The following is a 12,296-nucleotide window of genomic DNA, read 5'->3' on the forward strand; positions in this document are numbered from 1 at the left end:
GGATTATATAGAATTGTTTATCTTCAACTACAATTTTTAACAACCATGTAAGCTAAAAATTCAAAACTTCAGTGGATAGTATTTGACAGAAAGATAGGAGGAAAAATATCTAAATCACTAAGCATTGAACTCCCATATATTAAAGCTGTGAATGATATATATTCCCTTATACCTGCCTCCCAGCCAACAACAATAATAATGGCAATGAACTCTTATAGCCTTCTTATAGTGAGTACCATTACCCCTTTCATAGAAGAAGAAATTGAGATTGAGGGAGTGCACTGTGTTTCATAGTCTCAGTGAATGGACTAAACTGTGCCAAAACACTAGAAAACATCTTTTCTTTCTTTTCTGAATCAAAGCATCACTCTGGTTATATGATCTTAATATTCTTAACTTAATATTCTTAACTGCAACCTTTGCTCCTCAGTCTTGAAAACCACAGAAATAAGACAGTTAACCAACTTTTTTTGTGCTTCCTATGTGAAACCAATGTAAATCTCTTCTTAAAATCCTTATATAAATTTTATTAAGTAAACTTTTTCTGTGTAGGACACATAGGAATATTCAGAATTCATTTTCTAAAGAATTCTCTCACCAGTAATTTGTAGAAGTTGCTGAATTGCGAAACTATATTTAGGACATTACTAAAAATTATGTTGTTTTGAAATGAAATTATTTAAGTGGGAAATTACTCCCTATCAGTTTCAGTTGGTCAGGTCATCACCAACTATATAGTTTCTCCAGGGCCAAGTTTCCCCCCAAACCCCCAAACTTTGTGATGTACATTGAGCTTCAGAGGTGCCTGGAAAATCAATTAAGATCTAAGTCAACTCTTCCTAATAGAGGGTGGCTTGTGCATCCATTAGAATAGGCTAATTATGCTGCCATAGTAACAAATGACTTCAAAAACTCAGTGTTCTAAAAGAATAGATTTTCCAGTTGGGCTACATGAGCAGAGCAGTTCAGCAGGAAGGCTATGTTCAGGATAGTCATTCAAGGGACCCTAGACTGCAGATGGTCCTTCTCAACACAGACTGCCACAATCGTCGTGGTAAGTGGAAGGGAACATCACCCACTGGCTCTTGAAGCTTGTACCTGGGGGAGACATACTTCACTTCTGTTCACATTTCATTGGAGAGAGCAAGTCTATGGTATTACAGGTATTCCAACTTCCCTTGACTGATGGGTTTGGTGCCATTGACCTTGCAGGCCCTCTAACAAGGAAAGGTCAAGATCCCTACTTCTGAAGAGTCTAAATACTTTCTGCCAACCCATAGGTGGCAGCCTTTAAATTTCAGCAAGGTGACATGTTTATTTGGCCATGCCTAGGATGTGAACTTATTTCTTCCACCAAGCCCACTATGAGAGAAAGCAACTTATTTTATATATTAAGAAAGAAATTTGAAGAAAAAAATTTTTAAAGATGCTTAACTAAATGTCAGTCACTTGGGACTCATGAATTCTTTCTTATTCCATCCATGGCACCTCATTTTGACTAACTTGCATGTAATGAGATAAGCATGAAGACCAGGGTTAGTTTCTACATTCAAGGAAAATATGAAGGTACAATCCAGTAATAATTACTTCAAGTTTGTAACAAACAATTACTAGAATAATTCTCTAAATTTAAATATGTAAAATAATTGTTTCTTAAATGTAAAACAACAACAACAACAAAAAACCTGTGAAAGTACTGAACCCTTGACTATAAGATAAAATACAAGATAGATTAAAAGAAGTATATTGGTCAAACTGGGTGATCACAACACACACAGAGGTAATGGAATATAAATAAAATTTTGAGAGTGTCAGTATAAAATTAACATTTAATATTTGTAAATTTTTAGTAATTTAACTGTTATTCTTTTAAAAAGGGAAATAAATATTTATGATCTATATCTCAAGAAAAGTGTGCTTATTTTTGTTCAGACTTTGTGTATTAGGTTACATTGCCTTTTGGTTCCAAGGCACCCTCATGTCAGGAACACAAAATAAGGACTTTTAATTGCTTAATATGAACACCTAAGGTAACGAAGTGAGAGTTAATGACAAAATAGCTATCATCCCCGTGAGAAGCTTCTATTTCTGTTGTTCCCAACATAATAATATTGAATGTCGTGTAATAGTTTTGCCCTTACTCTATAACATATGTGATTATGTGACAATAACATACCCTTATGTCTAAGGTAGCCTACCCCTTTTTGGATGCAATCCAAGACAAATTCCTGATATTCTTTTTTTTTTTTGGTACAGCTTTTAGCAAGACCTCAACAGATTGACATTTAGATGGTATTTGTCCCAAAACAGTTGGAATACTTCAGTACCCTTAAAGTCATCATCATTGCCCCACAAAGGGAAATAAATTCACCAAAGAAAATACATACACCAAAGACAATTCTTACAAGTTAATATTACTCCAAGACCACAGCACCAAATCCCAACATAGAATTTCTATGAGGTAGACAACCATATGTGCAGATATGATTTGTCCTCGAAATACAAATTATTCTAGAACAATGTTGAAAGCAAGCTCAACTGTCAGCTCTTTTTTCTCACTAAAACTACACACTAATAATAAAAAGAAAAAAAATCTCTAATTTAGGTGGGGCCTTTGGAAGTGGTAGTGATTGAGAGTAGAAGGGGCTCTGAGGGCTTGCTCTTGTCACTGTTTTGACATCCTAAGAGAAGAAATGAACTACAAATAGATGTTTCTTGGGTGTCTCTTTGGTTAACCTTTAAGATGGAGTTGAATTAACCAATTGGCGAGGGGGGTGTAGATGAACTGTGGCTATTGAAGGAATATGCTATAGTTGTTCTGCACTTCTTAAAATGATTACAAAATTAACAGGCATTTATAAGGGCTGGACAAGGATGGTTATATATTCAGATATATGACCAGCAGTGTCTCTACATTACACACACTTAAAAACTTTGCCTTGATTTATTTAAATTAAAAAAGTAATGTTTACAGAATAGCTTGTTTGCAACTCTGGCTTTCTAGACTCAAGAGTATACCAAATATTTGCAGAAATTAACCATGTACTCTTTGCCTCCTAATTGCCAACTGTGAAATTGATCTTTTAATTATTGCCTAAAGCCATATGTATTAAAGTTACACGGCAATATCCTTTAAAACAATTTGGCCAGGCTGCTTGCAACAGTCTTAATTTGAGCATACAAAATAGGCATCTGCTTCCCCCCTACCCAATGTCTACATGTATTAATCACAGTGAGGTTATTTTTTGATAAATCCATTATTTGGATTTATCAAAAGTGTATGTTTCAGACCTAAATGGTATAGCAGAAATACTTATGAGCATTAGATATCCAAATCACATCTTCCAATTTAGATAAATTATTATAGAGGAACTTGATACATTTATATTACTAACTATTGAGAACTATTTAAATGTTACTGACTGAAATCAGTTACTTAAATATACAGTATTTCTCATGCTCAACACTGCCCTAATAAGTACATACATTTAATCAGTATGTTATGGTAAGGGTCCTGAAACTGGAAAAATAATTAATTTGCTGAGTCAAACTGCAACACTGAAGTTAGATCCAAATCTGTTTGAATCCCAGGGAACAGCAAGATTATATAATAACTTCAAAACCCACCTCCTTGTCTATCAAATGGAGATTACTATATGTATTCATATGGATAGCATAATGATTATGTTAAATACTATTTCTGAACAAGCTCAATAGCTAAAATCTTCAAGAGGGACTTATAGTCATACTGCTAGTCAAGACCCCTTACAAGCTGGGGGTAAATGGGCAAATGATAACTTCACTGTCTCTGTTTTTTTCATCTGTAAACTGGGCATAATAACAGTACTTTTTCCGTAAGTTTTTTCATAAGAATAAAGTGAGGTTAGATATGTCAACTGCCTAGAATTAGACCTAGAATAAGAATAGTAGAAGCTTAATTAAAGGGACCCCTGGGTGGCTCAGTGGTTGAGCATCTGCCTTTGGCTCAGTTCGTGATCCTGGGGTCCTAGGATCAAGTCACTTTGGGATCATGCTTTTCCTTCTGCCTATGTCCCTGCCTCTCTCTGTGTGTCTCTCATGACAGGATGAGCACTGGGTGTTATACTATATGTTGGCAAATCAAACTCCAATAAAAAAAAATATATACAAAAAGGGTGGAAAAAAAAGAAAATTTCTAAAAAATAAAAATAAAGAAACTTAATTATTTATTATCAAGTATTAATAGCAAATTTTAAAATACCTGCTATCACTTTATGTAATATCAAGCATACTTAATAAAGGATGGGGATGAATTTGCTTAGGATTCCACAGAGTTCAAAGTCTTATTTAGAAGTTTGGGTATTACTCTTTATTTTTATTTCTTCATTTTGATTTGAGATTGGAGGACTGATTTTTATCTGCAGGCTTTTTCCAAAACATGCTAGCCTTCTTGATGTAATTTCCTATACATCAATCAGTGTATCATTGGATAATGTGCTGAGGAGTATAGTAACAGCGTCTCAAGAGACAGTGCAAACTCTAAGCGCTCACAGGGGATCTCATTTTGTCATGCTCTTTAAAAATAATCTCTACGCTTAATTCCCTGCTGCCATCCATTCTATCAGTTGGAGTTGCAAGTGACACTCAGCGACTAAAATTTTTTGAGTTCTGGTATTTTTATATTCTAATTTCAAAAAACAGATATATATGTGATAAAATTTATGTGCTAGCCTTACTTTTGAGCCAGCTGGTCCAACATGGGGCTTTGGGAAGACTTTAAACTACTAAGCTTAATAAATTCTTTAACTACTTTTTTGCATTTCATTAAATTACACTTGGAAGTGCTTGCTGATTAGCCACTTCAGAGAGACAGTGAAGTTAAAGTTATTAAAATATCTTCAATGCCTTGGAGGAAGTATGTTATTTAGAGAAATAACAAAAACTGAATTGCTTATAATTTTACTCAATGAATGTTGTACCTCGCCCTACTTTCCCTCCCTGCAATGCTTCCATAAGTACAAAGAATCTGGGTATTCAGGAAGATTTTGTTTCTTATTCTTGTATATTTTTAGAAATGCTAATGGACCACATTTAAATATAATTTTAAGGGTTCTGAGAATATGTACTTAAAATTAATTTTAAAATATAGCATATAGCATGTCTCTATTCTTTGGCACGTTTAGACGTGAGAGATACCATATGCACACCAACATGCATTATCAATCAATTTTCAAAAAATTAGAACAAAAAAAACTAAGCTGTAGATTTCATGTAGTACAATCTCTCTTTAATGATTCAGAAAGCATTTAAAGACTGAAATACCATGTGGTCAATATTATGAATATAATTTATCTCTGTAACACTTCTTTACTACAGATTTTTAGAGGTGCCAAATGAATAGCATACTCCAGTTAATCAACTATAATATTCTTCCTTTTAAGAATTCTAATTTAGAGCAGTTATTCTCAGAATGTCCCCAGACCAGCAATATCAGTATCATCAGAGAGCTTTGGGTCTTTCCTCAGACCTACTGAATCAGAAATTCTAGGGATGTGGCCCAGCAATCTGTTTTTCAAGCCCTCTGGGTGATTCAGATATAGCTAAATTTGAGAGCCACTGAATTAGAGATTCACTATGGAATAAAAGAAACATGTGCTTATGACCTTGATCCTTTGTGTTATTGACTATAGAGAAATGTCAGGCATTGGGCAGCCCCTTTAAAGTGTGGGCTTAAGCAGCAATAAATTTGGAAAGAGAAATTCTATTTCTACTAGGAGCAGTAGATAGTTATAAGGCTTGAAGAGCCTCATGGGGAATGTTACTCTAGATTAAAATTTTTATGAACTTATAACCACCCATTGATCCCATCACCTCAACTTGGCTTCAGTTTTAAGGCATCCCAGAAAGGTAGGCATACTTAATAGGGCCGTGGTGGTTATGGATTTCACCAGCTGCCTAAGGAGATTCACTTAGATTTCTCCTATTTCTTTTGCATGAAATAAAGAATGAGGAGCCATCTAAGGTTTTTTAAAATTAGAACTGAGGACAATTCAAATGACTATAGGAAAAAGAAAACATTAATTGAATGTAGAGTTGCCAGATAAAGTACAAGATTCTATATTAAACTGAAATTTTGGATAAACCACAAATGATTTTTTTAGTACAAGCATGTCCCATGCAATATTTGGAGGCATACTTATATTAAAACCAGTATTTTGGGAGTGCCTGGGTGGCTCAGTCAGTTGAACAACTGACTCTTGATTTCCTTCATCTCATGTCATGATCTTAGGGTTCTGGGATTGAGCTCAGCAGCAGGCTCCAGACTCAGAATGGCATCTGTTTGCGTTCTTTCTCTCCTTCTCCCTCTGCCCCTCACGCTGCTCACATGCACTCTCTCCCTCTCTTTTTCTCTCAAATGGGTAAATAAATCTTTAAAAAAAAAACATGTTTGTTATTTACTTGAAATTTAAATTTAAGACAATTTTATGTCCTTTTATTTGCTAAATCCAGCAAACTTAACCTTGTGCCTACTATTTCTAGTTAATCCCTTTGATGATCTTTTGGTAGTGTCATATTTATTGCATTTAGTCGAACTAGGTATTTGCTGTTGTGTTGCTAAGTTAATTAACAGTTGTTTTTTGTTATTTTGTCTTGTCAAATATATCAATAATATGCAGTTTTTATGTATTTATTTGGTAGAGGAAGACAAAATATACATCTAAACAATAATTATATATTTTCTGTGAATTATTTTCACCTAGAAAATGATCTTGTATCTTATATGATTTTATTTGATATGAAAACTAAATATGATTCCATTTATCTTTCTAGTTTGTAAGAAAGTAGCAAACACAATTATTTTTACAAATCTAACGTTATTTCAAATAAATTCTAGAGGTTTAATATTTCCACCATAATTGGTAAACAGTTTTTAAAAGAGAATCTTACATTTGAATTATTGCAAGAACACTTTTCATTTAAACCTTGTTATAGTGCACAAAACCCTTTTACAGATACTATGTCTTTGATTCTTATCATTTTGATTTGTGAGATTTGCTGTAAAAGATATGTTACAGAAATCATGTTTACGGATAAAAAAATTGAGATGGAGAAATGCTAAGAGATTCTTCTAAGATCATATTCTGGGGGAATTATTCTTTTTTAAAAATATATATATATATATATATGTTTTTATTTTAATCCTAGTCATCCAGTGCTCATCAGGACAAGTGCATTGTCTAATCCCTGTCACCTATTTCACCCATCCATCACTCCCCTACTCTTGGTAACTATCAGTTGAGATGGTTACGGACATATGGTGAAGAGTCTGTCTTTGCTTATATATCTTTCTCTCTCTCTTTTTTCCCCCTTTGCTCATTTATTTTGTTTCTTAAATTCCACATGTGAGTGAAATTGTATGGTATTTATCCTTCTCTGACTTATTTCACTTAGCATTATACTCTTTAGCTCCATCCATGTCCTTTGCAATTTTAAAACTATTCTTAATGTATGTCTGGTAAAAAATGATACTGTGCACTTCTCCTGAGATTAGCACTTCTGCATACTTATATCATTGACATCTCTTAGACACCCAATGTGCAAAAGAAGCAAATTATACTTTGCCCTTTTTACAAATAAATAAATGTAAGCTCAGAAAAATAACTTGCCCAAGTTTATAAGATCATCACATAATAAATGAGAGAGCAGTGACATAAGTATAGTGCTCTATCAACCATGCCATAAGTAGAACCCTGTTGAAGCATAAGTAATGAATCTTTTATTTATTAATTTTGTGAAGTTCAGAAGTTGTTTTATTTTTAGAAACTATAAACCACAATTGTCTTAGGTGTCTTTTTTTCTGTAGTGAAATACCACAATTCATTTAAAACTTAGGAGGAAATAAAATATAGCATAGGACCTTGATTGATAATAAATTCTCTCTGTGACAGCACTGAGTCAGATGACAAAAGGGTAAAATTAGTCTTTAAATAAAGATCCATAGGTTCATAAGGCCAGAAGAATTAAGATATTACCAAAAATCCATTTAAGTTCTTACTTCTGCATGGGATGTAGAAAGCTAGAAAGAACATTCCTGCCACCCTCACAACAAGAAAAAGCTAAACAATCTATAAAATTATAAGTTTTATAGACCCATCAGAGAGTTGAAGATGCAGGACAACCAACTAGTCAAATCTAATAAACGACAGGCTCCTTCAAGGAGATGGGGCATGGGGATTGGCTTGTCTGGGGTAAATAAATAGCATAGGAGGAAAATGGGACCATCATAAAAGGAGGTAATAATTTCATGTAAAATATTTGATCAATTGTTAATGTCGGAGTATGAGCTACCATGAAAGTATAGAATTCCTTGGAACTGTAGACAGAAGGAGAGTTGGCAACCAGCCACAGACCCTTCTCCATAGACCTAGCCATATATTCACAAGAAAGGATGGGAGCTAGCGGGTAACCGAGACAGCTTCCATTGGTGGTGAAAGCCTTGGAAAGGGGAACAGAGTCTGTGCAGGAGAGGCATGACCCCAAGACTGGATCATTTTCTTCTATTTCCCCTATGAAGCAAGGTTTTGTGCCATCAAGGGAAGGGCAACAAACCCTCTTTGGGTCTGCACAGGTTAAAAAGCATTGAGACCAGGAGAAGAGGACAGGAAAGAGCCCTCTACACTGGTGGAAAGGCAGGAAATGAATTTGGGTCCAGACCATTAGAGATGGTCTCACCAATGGGAGAGTAGCCATAGGAAACTTTCTTCCGGGGATCCCTGGGTGGCTCAGCGGTTTTGCACCTGCCTTTGGCCCAGGGTGTGATCCTGGAGTCCCAGGATCGAGTCCCGCGTCGGGTTCCCGGCATGGAGCCTGCTTCTCCCTCTGCCTCTCTCTCTCTCTCTCTCTCTCTCTCTCTCTCTGTCTGTCATGAATAAATAAAAAATAAATTTAAAAAAAAGAATACTTTCTTCCACCCAAGACCTATTAAAGATACAGGACAGAGTTTGGCTGCCATGGGGAGGTAGAACAGAATCACTGAGAAGGCCTCTTCACAGGGATATAAAAACACAGGGCTTGACTAAGACAAACTCTGAATCAGAACAGCCAAGAAAACCCTCTGAAAACCCCCACTAGGCTAGCAAGCATGAAGAACAAGTAAATGTAGTCTACTGCTAGAGGAGTTGGAAGAACTTGGAGCTCTCTCTGAGATACACGCCATATGAGACAGTCTAATGTTGATCATAGAACAGAAACATTGAGTAAAATGTTCTGGCAACTCGACCTCCAATCCAAATACAAGGAATCCAAAAGGATTTGATACCTATAGTAGGCTGAAGCTAATAATAGGAACAACAACAACAACAAAATAAAATCTAGCTCATTTCCTAACTAGATGGACTCAGTCTGCCCACAATAAAGACGAAGCAGAAGAGGCATGCTCATCTGCAGACATAACTACGACTTATCTTAGCCTCTACTGTCCTGTGTGTTATGTCTAGTTTTGGATTAAAAAAAAATACATGGCACATGAAAAAGAAAGAAAAAAAATATACTATCAGAACTCAATGCATCATCCAGATCAGACTCAGCTATATCCCAGATTTTGAGGTTATCAAACAGAATTTAAATATATGTGCATGTACAAACAACCTTGAAAAGATAGTCCAGAGCAAAGGACAGCCACCTCTCAGCTTGCAAGACATGTAGAAAAATGGACACCAGTGGAGAATTGCCAACAACATACATTTCTCATTTCTATGTTTTCTTGGCTTCTAGTGATATTTCTCTTGAGTTCCCACTCTGCTCACTACTCGGATTATTTTGCCTGACAGAAGCTACGACCAACTCCATTCGGCCTATGTCATGTAGCAGAATCTGAACCAAAAGCGTTTGAAATATCTATACCTTCTTTTGGCCAGGATGATATGCAGAAAGTGTACCAAATAGGCTTGTATAATATTTCTATCAGTGAAAATAAAGAAGAATTATGCCCAGGAATGGTTAGGACAAAATATCAAATTTTCAGAATCGATCTCTGTCCTCATCCTTTTCATTCTATTACCTAGGAAGTGACCTAGGAAGATGATACCTTTCTGAAGATTACCACATTCAGTGACTAAGCTATTTTTGTAAGGAAGAGGTAAGGAAAGTTGAGTCAGAAATATTTCTTTTTATTTTTTTAAGATTTTATTCATCCACCTTTCACTAAGGTGGCGCTGAAGGCGAAAAAGGAAGCCCCTGCCCCTCCCAAAGCCTAAGCCAAAGCAAAGGCTTTGAAAGCTAAGAAAGTGGTGCTGAAAGGCGTTCACAATCACAAAAAAAAGAAGATCCATGTCACCTACATTCCGACGACCCAAGATCCTGCGTCTCCGAAGGCAGCCCAAATATCCTCGAAAGAGCGCCCCCAGGAGAAACAAGCTTGATCACTATGCCATCATCAAGTTCCCCCTAACTACTGAGTCAGCCATGAAGAAAATAGAAGACAACAACACACTTGTGTTCATTGTGGATGTCAAGGCCAATAAGCACCAGATCAAACAGGCTGTGAAGAAGCTCTATGACATTGATGTGGCCAAGGTCAACACCTTGATCAGGCATGATGGAGACAAGAAAGCATATGTTCGACTGGCTCCTGACTCTGATGCTTTGGATGTTGCCAACAAAATTGGGATCATCTAAACAGAGTCCAGCCGGCTATAAATCTAAATATAAATTTTTTCACCATAAAAAAAAGATTTTATTCATCCATTCATAAGAGACACAGAGAGAGGCAGAGACACAGGCAGGGGGAGAAGCGGACTCCTTGAGGGGAGCTCAATATAAGACTCCATCCCAGGACCCCAAGACCACATCCTGAGCAGAAAGCAGGCTCTCAGTCGCTGAGCCACCCAGGCATCCCAGTCAGAAATATTTCTAAGTTAATTTTTGAAGAAGCTCTTTCAATGCTTAAACTTACCAGATACTTGTGGATGATGCAGAGCTTGCAAGTCCATCAACTTTGTTGAGTGGATCATCAGACTACAGCTGATTCAGAGAGCTGCAAGCATGATACAGATTAGGATCAAGGACCACAGTAGTGCGGCCAGAGTTGGCTGATTGGACTGGATGAGCAACACAGTGACCTGAAAAACTAAAGGCATCAGTAAGGCATCACTGGTAGCCCATAAAAAAGTGAAAGGTCTGACTTAACCCATTTGTCAGGAATGAGTGAAGCCATGCCCCCTGAGATGTGGCAGCATTCACCATAAGAACACAGGTCAACTTTATGAAGAGTCACAATTTCTGACATGCACTGGTAGTTTCCATGTCAGAAACACAACCTTTACTTTACTCCAGTCTACAATGATGGATATGTAGCCATACCTGGTAGCATGACAGATCGGGTAGCAATGATGACAATTGGGATATGCAGGTTTTGATTCTACTCAGTCTCACTGGAGAATGGAATTTTACCATGGATGTGAGAGACCCATACAGTTTGACCTGTAGCAGTGATTTATTTCTGTAGTTCACAGAACTGCAGAAAAAGGGTATGTTCCATTTGTGAGTTTGGAGTTTTCTATAACAGCTACATTGTTAGCAACAAGTCAATAAAAATGTAGCAAAGTTCATTAAAGGAAATAGTGGCTAGAGCTGTGACAGTGGCTTTGAATTCCATCCACAAAGTGGTGTGACCACATCCATTATTGATTCTGCATAGCTGACACCGAAGCTGAATGGCTACAGCAGCCCAAGGGACAACATCAAGTTTTGGCCTAGCCCAACCACCAGTGAACCCTGCCCAGACTTTTAGGGGGCCTCTGAGAATTGAAAGCCCCTTGGACCAATGGCTTTTCTTCACATGGAGGAATGGCATATAAAGTTTCTCACAGAGGAATAGCTATCACTTATTCTTATAAAGCCAAGATGCCTCTGAGGCCAGCTGTGTTTTAAATATACCATTTACAATGCAAAGCCAGCTGGGCCTCCCCACCTTGTTAGTTGAGTCCGAGCTGATATGTACTCAAATGGAAATATCAGGCAGGAGTGTCATAAGAGTTCCATAGGTCACGAGTTCAGTTTTGACAAGAGCCCAGTAGCAAGCTAATAGTTGCTTTTCAGGAAGGGTGGTAGCTGTATCAAGGAGGCGATAAGTCCAAACCCTAAAACAACTCTCTTGAGTGGAAGTTGCCTTTCTTTAACAGAAGCCTATAATTGGCAGAGTCATTAGTCACAGAGACTTGCAATTCAAAAGGGCCATTAGGGGAGTGGAGCCCCAAATGTACGGAGTGTGCCACAGCTTCCTGGACAGCTTCCAACACAGCCTGTTGTTGGGGCTG

At 36.8% G+C, this 12,296-nt stretch overlaps 1 pseudogene; it reads left to right on the top strand.

Moving 5' to 3' along the window:
- The first annotated feature begins 951 nt into the window (after nucleotides 1-951).
- Nucleotides 952-10,671, top strand: LOC140598082 (large ribosomal subunit protein uL23 pseudogene; annotated as a pseudogene).
- The last annotated feature ends 1,625 nt before the right edge of the window (nucleotides 10,672-12,296 follow it).

This window comes from Vulpes vulpes, chromosome 3 (genome assembly GCF_048418805.1).
Source record: "Vulpes vulpes isolate BD-2025 chromosome 3, VulVul3, whole genome shotgun sequence".
NCBI lineage: Eukaryota > Metazoa > Chordata > Mammalia > Carnivora > Canidae > Vulpes > Vulpes vulpes.